The 15,151-nt window shown below is 46.9% G+C and overlaps 1 protein-coding gene and 1 long non-coding RNA gene across 2 annotated transcripts in view; one reads left to right on the plus strand and one right to left on the minus strand.

The window, feature by feature from the left end:
- The window catches only part of MARCHF4 (membrane associated ring-CH-type finger 4), a 109,241-nt gene that overhangs the window by 84,708 nt on the left and 9,382 nt on the right, over positions 1 to 15,151 (minus strand). The gene's annotated exons all lie outside the window — the stretch shown is intronic.
- Positions 2,121 to 8,082, plus strand: LOC121480724. The gene is made up of 3 exons (XR_005985084.1): positions 2,121 to 2,252; positions 4,187 to 4,286; positions 8,042 to 8,082. It is a non-coding gene; the product is annotated as an uncharacterized LOC121480724 (long non-coding RNA).

Genomic DNA, 15,151 nt, shown 5'->3' on the forward strand with positions numbered 1-15,151 from the left:
TTGTAACTGGGTGTAGGGACAGTAGTTAGAAGTCTATTGAAACATTCTGGGTCTGAATAGAAAGATCTCTAGCCGGCAGCGGAAGGCAGGGGAAATGCAGGGGAGGGGGTGGATGCTGAAGTCTTCCGAGCGGGGCCTAGTGCGGGGCCTAGTGCCTGACTCGTGCGCATGGGGGTGTGCGCCCAGGGAGAGGGAGAGGCAGCAGCCGCAGGGTGCAGGCTGCAGGCATGGGAGCCCGGGAGGACCCATCAGCCGTGTAGGGAATTTGGCAGGAGGGCTCAGTTCGCAGAAGATGGTCTCGCTGTGATTTCAGAAATGTTGCAGAGGTGTGGGAATGTCGTTTTCACTTCCCGGGTTGGCAGGACAGAAAGACGGAGTAGAACAGAAGCTTCTCGGCTTTCTTTCTTTCTTTTTTTTCAACTAAACTGCAGCAAAAATATACATTTAACAATACTTACCCTTCCCACCCTTACCCAATGTTACTCAGAACCTCCGTGTATTTCGCGGTGGGGCAGGGGGTGGGGAAAGGGAAGGCTGGCTGCAGCGCAGTCTTGCAGGCGACCTCCTGAGCGCACCTGCAGGGCAGGCCCGGTTGGACAAGTCTTCACCAGAAGCAGGGTGGAGGGAGGACGAGCCAGGGCTCCTGCGCACCCACTGCACCCACCGAGGCAAGCGTTACCAGAGACAGACCCCCGGAGGGGAAAGCCCAGAGGCAAGGAGGGGAGAACTGAGGGTGTCTAACAGGCAGAGGAACCATGGAGGGAGGCTGCTAAGCGGCCACTGGGTTTCAGAATTCGGTCATCGGGGACTTTCCAAGGAATATTTTTAGTCATTGGTGGAGGGGAAACCAGACAGCACAAGGGAAGTGCATGTGAGGGGGTGAAAGAGCACTACACCTTCGAGGGATATTAGAGACCTTGGCAGGCCTGGGTGTCCACACGCGGGGCCAGCGCACAGGAGGGATTGGAGTGTCCGAGAGCTTGTGTGCCGGGGCAGGTGGCAATGGGTGATTGGAAGTCCCAGTGGGAGACTGCAGGTGATGGCCTGAGCTGGGACAAAGGGCACCAGGTGTCATCGTTTTGGGAAGGAGGCAGACAGGAGGGAGTGGGAGACACTAGGTAAAGACGGATGTTTGCAGGAGCGAAGAGGGAATGATGACAGGTGGAAGCGGGGAGATGATGGGAGGTGAAGGGCTGACCCCACATTTCTCAGTAAAGGAGGAGGCAAGTTCATCTGCTCAGAATGAGGTTGGCAACTGGACGAGAATGGGCGATGTTTGGAACAGCTTCTCGGAAACAGCAACAAGCAAGGAAATGAGAGAAATTCTGACTAGTTGGAAGACCAGTGTAGACGACTCATCCATGAAACCGCTTGGTGTGGGTCTCAGAAGACCTCCGCCCTCTCCTATCAGCTGCTTGCAGAGCAGAGCCCCCTCTCCCCAGGGTTGGGCACTGAGCTCCATCACCCCAGGGGTTCAGGGAATGTTGTTGATTTCTAGCTAAACGGCCAAAGAACACAAACCATCATGCCCTGATTTTTTTTTTTTAAAGAATCTTGCCTCTAGGCTTTCCAAAATAAGCTCCCTCTTTTAGATTTCTGACTCCACTTCCAATAAATCACTTGACAGCACAGCCTAGCCCATCTGGACCAATCAATCAGCTCTTATCATCAGCAGGATTTTTCTCTTTCTCCCCCCCCCCCCCCAATAGGGATTTGCAAACCTTGTCTGCACATTGGAATCACCCGGGGAAGAGTTAAAAATACTGATGCCTGTTCCCGTCCTAGGGACTGACGTAATTAGTCTGGGTTAGTGACTGGGCATCTGTAGAGTCCCCCCCCCCAGCCACACCCCGGATAATTCTAATGTGAGAGCTAAGATGAGAACCAGAGTCCCTTGCACTCAGAGTGGGCTCTGTGGACCGGGAGCATCAGCCTTGACCTGGGAACGTGTAGAAATGTAGATCGTCAGGGTCCAGGACGTGCGGAATCAGATGCTGCAGTTCAGCAGGGACTTTCCACGGCTCATTCGTCTTTTCAAGTCCGAGAAGCTCTGTGCTAGGAACCTAACTGAAGCTGTCCCCTCTGCCCTGTGTAACATCTAATGGGAGGGTCTCAGAGATCACACCTCCTCGACTCTCAGCAGCCTGGCAAACAGCTGATGGCCGCTTTCTCCTCGAGTGTGAAGACAGGCATCTACCAGCCAATCAACAAGTGGTGGTCGACATATGGGAAGCAGACACCGAGTATCTGAGGTATCGTCCCTGGACGTGGCAATTCGTTGGTGCACTGCTGTAGCTGACCGATGGTCCAGGTCCAGCTGGGGCTATTCCAGGTTCAGCACTAGAGTCCTGCTCTGTGGGAAATTCATCAGTCCTCTAGGAAGCTGGAATGGTTGGCCACCCTATGTCAGGTAGCATTCAGAACTGACTTTACCCCACACACTCTAGACACACACACACACACACACACACACACACACAGAAAGTTGGGGAATGTGATCAAAAATGCATGACTGCCCATTGACCTGTGAGCTGGAACCAAGCACTCAGAGGCTCGTCATCCCTTTCCCTGTCCTTGAAATGTGGGTTCCACTTGCTTTCCCTGCTCCAAGGACAGAGCGTTGGGGGTGAAAACACCTGCATAGTATACGTGGCTGAACCCAAGTAGGGCCTCTTTATAAGCTTTTAAGATTTGCAGGGCGGGGGTGGGGATCCATTCACCTTGCTGCCACCCAACACAAGCCTCATATGTAAGTTCCCTTTGCTAGTATTAAAGTTGCCACCTACCACGCTGGGGTGGCCTGCTTCTTTCTTCAGCCTCTCCCCGCCCTCTGCGTATGCGAGCTGGTTTCAGATTACACCAGGAAAGCTCAGGAGATGGTTGTGGATATACACAGGCACACACGCACATACCACCAAAGGTTAAGATATGTTTCTTTGGTACCTACCACTCCCCTCGTGAACACACATTGCTTGGGGGGTAGGGTTTTGATGCATAAGATTAATGCTTAGAAATGTTGGTTCATCCATTCAACAAAAATCCACTGAGTGTCCTCAATATGTCGACCTCTGTGCAAGACGCTGGGAAGCAATAGGATCCATGTAGACACGACACCTGCCCTCATGGGGATTACAGTCTAGGGAGGAATACAGGAGCAATGACAGCACAGTGGGGTGGATGCTATGATCCGTGGGGTGAGTGCACGGATCTGCAAAGCTTATAGGAAGAGCACTCGACCCATATAGGAACTGGGGACTTCTGAAGGATGGGAAATGCTGATCAGGTGAGGGGAGACGTGCAAATGTGAGGGGGCAGAGAGCCTTCTGAGCAGAAGGCATGGGGTTTTGCACAGGATCAAAAGAGCATGGAAGCTTCTTTGAACTGGAAAGAAGGTCAGTATCTCTAGGAAAGATAAGGAAGGCGAGAGGTGAGGTTAGGCCACGGGAGAATCTAGAGAGGGAGGCAGAGGCTCGCTGGCCTTGTAAAGTAGGTCAAGGAGCCGGGAGGTGGTCCCGAGTTTGAAGCCAATGTGGGTAAAGAATCCCTGCAATTCTGTAGAGAACAGGAGTGAAGACAGAGGTTTAGACGGCGGTGGTAGCAGTCTAAGCCCAGAGAAACAGCTCGATTGGAGAGATGTTCAGAAGTAAAAGCAAGAGAAGAATATGTTGATTGAAAAATGCCCATGAAGGGGCACCCAGGTGGCTCAGTTGGTTGAGTGACTCTTGGTCTCAGCTCAGGTCTTGAGCTTAGGGTCGTGAGTTGAAGTCCCACGTTGGGCTCCACCACCAGCATGGAACCTACTTAAAAAGAGGAAAAAAGAAAAATGCCCATGATGGAAAGAGGGCAGAGGAAAAGAGGAACTGAGGGCTATGCTCACGTTTCTTTTTTTCTCCTTTAACTTTTTATTTTCAACTCCTTTTAGATTTATAGAGAATCTAAATCTTGCTGGGTGTCCCTCATTGAGTCCCTCCCAATGCTGACATCGTACACACATTCACCCTACAACTACGAGAACCAGAAATTATGCTAAATACTATCACCAAACGGAAGACCCCACTCAAACTTCCACGGTTTTCCCAAGAGCATATTTGGTTTGGGTTCCAGGCTCCCACACTGCGTTTTGTGTTGTTCATCTCTGGTCTCCTGCCATCAGCAACAGTTCCTCAATCTTTCTCTCCTCTTCCAGGATCTTGAAATCCCCAAACACCATAGATCGGTTGTTTGCTGAACGTCCCTCAATTCCACCTATTTGGTGACCCCGGGTTTCTGCCTCTGACAACGAGAAGGTAAGTTCCTCACGGGCAGGGGCATGTCTGACTGCTCATTGGCAGATTCCCAGTATCAGAAGCAGAACTGACTGTGTTGACGGAATGACAGGGAGGGTGAGGTGCCAGCCACTGAGATGGTTAAAAACACGCTTTATAGATCTCCTCTCCCCCGCGGTATTAGTCTGCTCAACTGCCATAACAAAAAACCACAGATTGGAGGCTTAAACAACAGACATTTGTTTCTCATAGTTCTGGAAACTAGAAGGCCAAGATCAGGGTGCCTGTGGTTGGGTTTCTGGTGAGGAAACCCTGGCTGGCAGACAGCCAGCCTCTTGCTGTGTCCTCACATGGTGGAGGCAGAGCCAGCAATTTTCTGGTGTCTTCCTATAAGGGCACGAATCCCATCATGACAGCCCCACCCTCATGACCTCGCCTAACCCTCTTACTCCCCCTAAAGACCCATCTCCACATATCATCACACAGAAGGTTGGGGCTTCAACATGTGAATTAGAGGGAAGCAAAATTCAGACCACGGCACCCACATTAGCATGAGTGGCTCCATGAAAGCATTCAAACACCTAATTGAGGCGGATTCTGTTAATGACATTGCTTTTTCTGAACCCCTGCGACTGCTAGACACAGAGAGTGATACAGCAGTGAACTATGGTGTGGCACCAGGTCTCCTGAGCTCACCTGCCACTGGGGAAGGGACATGAAGGTCAATGGTGGTAACAGGGCAGGCAGCCAGTGGTGAGTGCCTGCTATGGGAGCATAGCCAGGATGAGATGCAACACAGGAGGGAGTCCTCACGGGGGAGGTGACAGGTGGGGTAGGGCTTGGAGGTGGTTAGGGTTCAGAGTGGTGGTGAAGGATGAAGGGAAAGATGTCGCAGGGGAAACAAAGCCTCTGAATGGAAACCACAAGGCAGAGAGCCACGGGGTATGTTTAGGGAATGGAAAATGGCAGGCAGTGGAGATTGGCTGGAGTGGCTGAGGGAACGTCGGGGTGGTGAGGCTGGAGGCTGGGGGCTGGAAGGAGAGGTTAGGTCCAAATCCCAACAGTCTTGGGTTGTCACCGTACAGAGGGCATTTAGCGTTTTTCCCATGTCAGTAAGAAGCAGGGGAGCGAGCTGCTCAGAGCCCATTTTGTGGCTGTGGGGGTGGTCTGGATGTTTCTCTGCCTCCTTACTGAGAGGAGCAGCTTTCATGGACGCAACACACTGGACATGCTCAAGGACCTCTGGTCCTCGCCGTCTTGTCTCCTGACCCTCCTCACCTGTACTCCTTTCCCATGCCACACCACCTCACCTTTGCAAGTGCTGGGGTGCTCCTTCCCCCATGGGGCTCTGGTGAACTCTTGCCCATTCTCCTAGCACTGGCTAGAGGCTGCCTACCTCTGATTCACTCAAGCTGACCTGACCCTTCCCTCTTTTCTGCCCACGCTGTAACCAGAACATCTGTCCACCATTATTTTTATGACAGTTCCCTCACATGATTATCTTTTTTGTCAGACTGAAAGGTCACTGACAGAAGGAGCCACGTTTATGTCTCTGCATTCCGAGGGTCGGCACCATGATAGGCACATCATTGTTGCTTAACAAATAACTACAGAATTTAATTATTTTTTAAAGGATTGTATTTATCTTTTTGAGAGAAAGTGAGAGAGAGCACACACGAGCAGGGGGTAAGGAAGAGGGAGAAGCAGACCTCCCCCTGAGCAAGGAGCCTGACTCAGGGCCTCATCCCAGGACCCTGGGATCATGACCTGTGCCGAAGGCAGATGCTTAACCACCTAAGCCACCCAAGTGCCCCTGAATTTAATTATTTTTAATTAAATAGTAGAAAGAGCACTGGAGGGGCACCCAGGAGGCTCAGTCATTTAAGCATCCAACTCTTGATTTCAGCTCAGGTCAGGATCTCAGGGTCCTGAGATCAAGCCCCCCATGGGACTCTGCTCTTAGCAGGGAGTCTGCTTAAGAGTTTCTCTCTCCCTCGCCCTCTGCACCTTTCCCCATTTGCACACTCATGCTATCTCTCTTTCAAATAAATGAATAAACCTTAAAAAAAAAAATACTGGAGCCAGGAGCTAGGAGCCCAGAATTTAAACTCCATCTCTACAAACCAACACACTAACCTGACCTTTCTGAATCTGCCTCCTCATCCATAAGGAGAGTAAGAGATGGTAACCTCTATTCCATAGTTTTGTCCTCAAAGACTCTATTACATTCCTGGAGCGTAACAGCTAAAGTTCTGTCTTCACTCTTAATTATTTGCTCGGCGTCTGGAGAGTTTATAGAGCAACAACAGGCATAAAACAGATATCGCTGCTACCACTCCTAGTTCTGCTTCATGCCAGACATCACCAAGGGAGGGAAAGGACCTCTTGTGCCTATTTGAAGCAGAAATGCAGGGAGAAGGGACTAGAAATTTGATCAAGAAATTAGCATTATCCAGGAGCAGGAAAGCAAGAGCAACAAACAGAACTATGCCAAGAAGCTAGAGCAGTTTGCCCAGTATGGCCAAGACCTACTAGGATCACTAGCATGACCTGGGGCCTGTAATGCCGCTAGATTTCACCTCTAGGCTGTAAGCTCCATGACAGCTGAGGCCTTGTCCATTTTGTTTGGCTGTATTATCTACAGCGAGCCCAGTGTGTGCATAACAGTGGCGCAGAAATACCATGTAACCTCTTTGGATCTTGATTCCCTTGATCCCCAAAATGCAGGTACATCCTTTCTCCCAAAATACTTTTCTATAAGCAACAAATCCTGTTAACATTTTCTATCATGAGAGTAGGTAGCGATCATGCTGATGGCCACCGAGGGATGATAATTTAACAGGGGGAAAAAAAAAAGGCAAACTTAGTACCATGGTTGTATCTTCCTAATCTCCACAGATGGGAGCAAGCACCAAAAGGTGGGAGAGCTGGAGAAGATTAAGGTCTGGAAATACTATAGAGCCAGCATATATTGACCACATTTTTTGGGGGGGGGGGTGCTCTGGACAGTTAGAGAGCTGAGATGGAAGTATGCTTGGGCCTTGAATGATACACTATTTACCAACTGTAATGAAATGTGGACCTCCACATGTTTGCAGTTTGGTGGCTTCTACACCCCCTTTGCCAACCTGCTGTACTCCCCAGCAACATGAGGTGGTGGTTACTACGGTGGCCACCCACAGTGGGGGTGGGGGGACTGTGTCCCCTTCCTCAAGTGCGCTAAGTGAGGCAGCTTCCTGGTGGAAGCCAGGCTGGACTAGGCCAAGGCTGCCACAGATGAAGCCCCAAGCTGAGCAAGACTCACAGCTTCCACAGTTGACACTCTAGGGAAGCAGCCAACTTGATTCACCAGAGGACACAAAGAAAGGAGGATGAGTGAATGCCTGTGTCTTGAAGCACACTGGGCTTCTCCATTCCTCCTGGGAATGCAAACACTATTTCCTCCCTCCAAGTTTTTTGGAAAAGCTCCTACTTCTGCCTGGAGTGCTCTTTTACTCTCTTATCCTGGCCATCCTCAGCGCATACACCTCCTCTTTCAAGAAGGCCTCCCTGATCGTCAAGCCTGTACACCACTGCACTTGGCACAGCAAGCCTTATCGTCCTGCGTTGTTATCACCCCACCTGCAGTTACTGGGCTGCTAAGCTCCTGGAGGACAGGAGCCAGGTTCCAGTTCACTGGCATATCTAGAATCCTCAGCACAGTTTTACTAATAAAGCAGCTCCTCAATAAATATTTGCTGAATGAATGAACTAGAAACTTCACTCTTCTGTTGCAGGAGGAAGATGAAACAAGTTGATATCACAGTTTCAATAAAATCCACTCACCAACTTCTGCAAGGTGTCTGTGATCTGTGAAGCTAGAACTTCATTCCCTTAGCCTTCTTATAATCACAGAGCCTAGTGTTAAACAACAATCCTTCAACATAAAAGAAATTTGGGCAATGTTCAAACACACTGCAAGGTGGACACGTTTTGCAAAGATTCTCAACAATAAAAGTTGAAATAGAAATTATAGGGCTATCCCCAAATACACTAGGAAATGAAATTAACTGTGAGCTGACCATATTCCTGCCCATTCTCCCTCCATTCTCCAAATGTTCTGGTAAATTAAGACTTTACTACAAGATAAGAATGTGTTAGGAAGTGAATGAATGAGCATTATCATGGCTGAAGGGGGGGGGGAGGGGAGGATGAATGACTTCCTCCGGGATTTTTTTTTATCTCCGGGAAGATATTTACTGGTATTTCTCATTCTGAAAATAGGAGACTCCAGTTTCAAGATGTCCTTCTACCTTGAGCACAACACCTCACCTCTCTGAATTCTGGTTTCTCACTTCTAAAAATTAGGAAAATAATGTCTACTCTTCCCTCCTTACTGCAGGAATATGAGCTAGTGCTTCTGCATGAATTGGAGGGTAAGGAAGTTCCTGGACCCCAAGGGTCCTTCCAGACTCTCCTGAAGCTTCCAGATAAAAAAAAAAACCAGTTCAGTTAACCATGTGAGTGTCTGTGGCATTACTATTCCCAGGCAGGTGGCTCGCAAGCACAGCCAGACCATGAGGCTCTTATTACAGAAAGGCCATTAGAGCCAGGCCCAGAGAAGCCAGCATTGAGAGTCCTTTCTAGAGAGGAGTAAACCACCCCTCCCCTCTCTGCACCCTGCCCACACGTTAATCCAGCCAGCTCTCTGAGGAAAGCTATGCTGGGTCTTAAAACATAGCAGGGCAATTTGAAAAGCAATGAGAGGGAGAGAGGATTAGGCCATGTGGAAAGGAATATGTTTCTAATGAGGGGAATGAGGTAGACCTTGTACTGCTAGACTTTGGCATACACTTCCCCTGGGAGCATTCCTCCTTCTCAACCCTATTTGTCCACTCAAAGATCAGCTCTTCTTGCAATCCTTGTCCCATTTTCTCAGGCATCACTGGTCACCCCTCTTGTGTGGTCCTTCAGCACCATGGATGCAACCCCAGTTCAAGGAACTCATCATGTTGCCTGCGGTTGCTTCTCACACTAGACTCTGAGGGCTCCACCTTGCCTCTGTGTTTCCAGAGCCTGGCACCCAGCTGTGCTGAGTCCATGGTCACACTGACCCTTTTGCTGCCATCAGACCAGGTGGACCAGAAAGGAAATGGATGACAAGACATTTTCATCTTTAAGTTATGACCTTTGGGGATGGAAGATCCTTTGAGAGGTCATCAAATGTATTCCCCTCACTGAGCAAGTCTAATGAAGTACCTGGTGAGACATACTCAAGTTCTGTCTGCCTATGACTTGGGTCCCCACCATTATTGTGCCCAAACCTGTCTTGTCCACCCTCAGCTAACTCCACCTCCCCTTTTGTAAAACCTATTCAATAACGGTCTTTTTATAGCAAATAGTATATCATACCTTTTTATTAGGGGAACTTTCAACCCCATACAAAGAAGAGGAAAATATATGAAATACGTAATCATAAAATATAGAAGTATAGACAAAATGTAATGTAATAAAAATTTTAAGTAGAGAAAATAGTACAATAAACTGATTGCCCAACCTCAGCACTTTTAAACACATCATCCAGCTTGTATCCTCTGTAGTCTCTAGATTGTTTGGCAGCAAATTCCAGCTATCATGCCAGATAAACACTTTTTTACTTTTTTACTTTCTTTACATTCATAGGAAAGATGGAAATTAATTTAAATCATGAAGAACCTCTCTCTATGTGTTTTTTTCAGGAAAGGAAGCACCTTTGAAATCCTATCATATACTCCTCCATAGCCCCAAACTGATTTTTTTTTAATAGCAAACACTTAATGAGTGTCCAAAGCAAGAAACAAGGCAGCAAGTATTATGTAAAACATCAGTCCTGACTTTGCGAAGACTAGACCCCTGGGCTCTCGCTGGAACAAAGGTGTGCAAAAGGCTGGAGCTGCAAAAGGATCAACACCTTCAAATGCCCTTTTCTTCTGAATTAAATAGTCATATTTCACATGCACACACACCCCCACTCCCCTTACGTCCTCAGCGTTCTCAATCCCTTCCACACACAGACACCTTTGCATCCAACGCATACCTGCTCTCATTCACCTGCAGCTGCCAGGTTTGGGCAGCTGTTTTCTAAACACATTGGAGAACTCAGAGCCCCAGTACTAGAAAGCTTTACTTCCTCAAGAAGCACATTGCCCTACGGAGACTTAATTCTGTGGCTCCTGGAGGGATCGCCACAGGATGTATCAAAATATATGGCCCACACTCAATGCGTCAAATCACTCCTTTTGGGGTGTTAGGTTAAAAACTGTTGAACACTGCATAATGGCCAATGCTGTTTTTGCTTATGATTGTTTTGCTCTGTTTATATGCTTAAGATCCCATATTGAGAAAACTTTATTGCCCACTCAACACTTTCATGGCTCAGGTGTCACCCTGTCAATCTTAAAGCACTTAGCGCATAGTGCTTACACCCAGGGAAATGTGTGAGGTGTGTTTAACACCCTCTTGGGATAGAGGTGAAGGAGAGCCCAGACACAGAGCTCACGTTTATGGGGTGCCCCTTCATGCACTGCAGTAAGCGTTGTCTACCCAAATTCTTACAACCATGCTATGAAGTATTTTTTTATTTGCTCCATGGTGCAGACAGAAGACTCTTAACTTCAAAGGTTTTAAGTAATTTGCCCAAAGCCCACAGCTAGGAAGTTCTAGAACCCAAACTGTAAATGAGGTTTTTATAACCACCAAACCTATGGTCTTGTTTGTTCACTAGTAAGTCCCAATTTTTCCAAGTGTAAGTAAACACCCCCCACTGAAATTATTTTTATTTTTTAACTTTTTATTTTGCAGTAATCTGAGATTTATTTAAAAACTTGCAAAAATAGGGCAGCCTGGGTGGCTCAGCAGTTTAGCGCCTGCCTTTGGCCCAGGGCGTGATCCTGGAGACCCAGGATCGAGTTCCCCTTGGGCTCCCTGCATGGAGCCTGCTCCTCCTTCTGCCTGTATCTCTGCCTCTCTCTGTCTCTCTCTCTCTGTCTCTCATGAATAAATAAATAAAATTTAAAAAAAACAAAAATGAGAAACTTAAAAAAAAAAACTTGCAAATATAGCACAAAGAGTTCCCATTGACCTTGGGACAATTGTGACCAATTTTGGTTGACCAAATTTCCCAAAGGTTAATGACCAATGACCAAAACCAGGAACTTAACATCGATACGATATTGCTAACTAGTTTACACGCCTTATTCAAGTGTCACCAACTGTTCCACTAATGTCCTTTACCTGGTGCAGAATCCAATTCAGATCACACACTGTACTTATTGTCGTATCTTGTTAGACTCCTCTAGTCTGGGACATTTCCTTCATTGTTCTTCATTCTTCATGACCCTGACACTTTGGGAAAGTACTGGCTAGTTGTTTTATAGAATGTCCCTTAACTTAACTCCCTTTTAATGTGTCACTTTCATAAACCCTCGAGTTGAATAGTGCTTTGCGTATCTGTTGATTGAGAATATACTTATTGACAAGATGCTACGCTAAAGTGAAGGATGCTTTTGATTTTGTTCATCACAATTGCTTCCATATACATTTTTTAAAAAAGCATGTATATCTGTAAGATGATTTTCCCTTAGCCTACCAGCCGTGCTTGGGTATATTTAGTTTCATCTACCCTGATGATGTCTTGGCAGTGCCTCCAGAGATCAGCAGTCACATTCACACTCACACCAAGGCAGAAATTTTCAAAGAAAGTTTGAAGAAGACAACAGAAAGTGGGCGAAGGCAGATAACAACATCAAGAGCTAATGTTTATTGGACACTTGCAAATATTTCATATGTTTGCATTCCCCACTATGAGTTTTCCTTGGGTTATATCACTTGAACCTCACAGCAACCTCTGGGACAGAGAGTATTATTATCATTTCCATTCTATAGTGGAGAAAATGAAGATTCTGGGTCTGCAAGTGATATGCCCAATGTCATACCGCTACTACACAGCAACACTGGGATTTGAGAGCAGTTCCCCTTGGCTATGTAGGCCCCGTGTTCTTAGCCATCATGCTAATTTTCTGCAAAAGCACCTCTGATCCTTACTTCCATTATTCCTACACCTGGAACAGTCTTCATTGTCTTATTTTCCAAATTCTTTCCCTGATTGGGTTTTTAAGGCCCAGTTCTAAGTTCATTCTTCTAGGAAGATTGCTGTTGGCAGACAGGGGATTTGGAATGCCAGCCCCCGGTACTGCTCCTCCACCTGACATGGCATGAAGAGGACTGCGGAACTAGAAGAGGCTTGGATATCTCTGAGTACAACCTCTTCCTTTAATAACTCAGGAGATAGTAACAAAACTACTAGTATTTCCGGAGTTCTCAGTGAGGGTCAAGTGGTGTTCTCCATGTTCAACATATGTTCTCTCGTTTACCTTTCTCACAACCCTAAGAGAGAAATACTAATACTGTTGAGGGAGAGACGTCTAGAGCTCACCATTCCTGAGGTTTCTCTCTTTCCAGGTGTCCAGGAGAATGATACTCCCCATCCCTACTGCTATTAGGTAGAGCCATGTTTCTAGATCCAGCCAATGAGCTGTAGGTAAAAACGATGTGTCATTTGTGAGCTGATGTGTGTCATTGAGGGTACTCAGTGAGCTATGGGGCGGCAAGCTGGGTATTTTCTACTTCCTTGCCTTGGGACTCTGGGGCTTCCCGAGTGAGGCCCCTGATTTGATTCTGCTCAAGAGTACTCTCTGAACATAAATCAGGAGTGTGAATTAATGGTTGTATTAGCCAGGGAAATTAACATTAGCTGGGCAGCAGACAAACCTCCAAGTCTCAGTGTCTTAATATAATCAAAGTTGGCATCTCCCTCGTGTTACAGTCCTGTGTGTGTTAGCTTTTTCCATCTTGCGGCTGTCCCGTTTGAGACTTGTAGCTCTCAGATCTCTGAGGCAGGGAAAGAGAGAGATGCAACAGGTATCCCTTCCTGCCTCTGCCCTGAGTGACACATGTCACTTCCTTCCTGGTCGCATGGTCTTGTGCCCTCTCTCCACCTCCAGTGCCCACCGTCCTGTTTGTTGTATGTCTGGGAACCTTGGGTCTGCGGGTAGGCCTCTCTTCCCCACCCCCTTTTGGTTGCCTCTCCAAACCGTTGCTTAATACGGTATTCTTGAATCACCTGCATGAGAATTATCAAAGCCAGGGATTGAAAATGTAGGTTCCAGGGCACTACCCTGGGACCATGGCCTGGGAATGAGCATTTACCTCCTTCTCGGGGCACTTCTTGGTACCCGCAAATGTTTCAGAACTATTATAAAGCATGCAGCCCTGGTCAGTGCCACCCAAACTTCAGTCACGTATACTTTTAAATGTATGCATGTACCATCTATACTTTATTTACTTCATACTTAACATTTTTCTCAAAATGTTAACGTTTTTACTTCAATAAATTCTAAAGGAGACTTTTGTCACTACCACACATAAAAAACTCATGTCGTTTACCAAAGTAGGAATAGACTATGTCTATATGATAGAATATTATTCAGCACTAAACAGAAATGTGCTATCGAGGTACAAAAAGACACGGAGGAACTGTAAGTGCATATTACCCAGTGAAAGGAGCCCGTCTGAAAAGGCTACACACTGTATGATTCCAACTATATAACATTCTGGCAGAGGCCAGGCTATAGAACCAGGAGTTCGGGGGTGGGAGCAGAAGGATAAATGGGTGGAGCCCAGGGGATTTTTAAGCTGTAAACTCTAAGGATACCATATATGGTAGATACGTGCCATTATCCACCTGTCAGAACGCTTCAAACATAAAACACCAAGAGTGAACCCCAGTGTAAACTATGGACTTTGGGTGATAATGACATGTCAGTGTTGGTTCATCCATTGTAACAAATCCATCCGCTCTCATGCAGGATGAGTTTGGGGTGGAAGGTTGGTGACTATATGAGCACTCTGTACTTTCACCTAGTTTTGCTTCAAACCTAAACCTGCTTTAAAAAATAATCTATTGGGAGGCCTGGGTGGCTCAGTGGTTGAACGTCTGCCATCAGCCCAGGGCATGATCCTGGGGTCCTGGGATTGAGTCCCGCATCCGACTCCTTGCGGGAAGCCTGCTTCTCCCTCTGCCCCTCTCTCTGCCTCTCTCGCTGTGTCTCTCATGAATAAATAAATAAAATCTTTTAAAAATCTATTAATAAAAGAATAGATACACACAACTGCAAACAGAACAAGATTAACAAATTCTAGCTGGATACCATTGTATGTCCAAAGACTCAGAGCCTGACGCCTTCTCTTTGTTTACAAAGGAGATTGACAAGTGTTAGAAAGGTGTTAAAGACATATTATCACTCCAATGAGATTTTCTCCTAGACATACTCATAAGGTATGAGGACAAACTGAAAAGGGAACAACGTTCTCACTTGATAATCAACATTATTTAACATCCTGTCTGTCTGGGGTATCCCTCTCATCCCAGGCTTTCGGAAATGCTAGTCTAGGGATGACCCTGAACACAAACACCTTGCTGTCACATGTTAGGCAAGCATTTCTTCTGCTACTTCCTCTACATGTTCCTCTGTGTGCTCCTGGCCTCTAGGGACTCCGAGTCCAGGAAAGTGTCTTTCTTTACAGTTTCTGTCTAGAAGAGAGTGCTGCTTAATAAAGGTCTGTCGGGAACATAGCGGTGATGGAGATAGATAAAGACAACTATGTTGGAGGTGAGAGACCTGGACAGGAGAGTAGGGAGGTTGAACTGAATCAGGCAATACAGAGGCAGGAAGTCAGCTAAACAGACACACTGGATCTGCACACGTGTCCCTGATGTCAGGCATGAAAACAGCAGGGGGTTTACTGTGCTCAAAGCACAGCCTAACTCAGAGCATCTGATTTTTTTTTTAATTTTTATTTATTTTATT

The sequence above is a fragment of the Vulpes lagopus genome, chromosome 22, assembly GCF_018345385.1.
Source record: "Vulpes lagopus strain Blue_001 chromosome 22, ASM1834538v1, whole genome shotgun sequence".
In the NCBI taxonomy this organism is placed as follows: Eukaryota; Metazoa; Chordata; class Mammalia; order Carnivora; family Canidae; genus Vulpes; species Vulpes lagopus.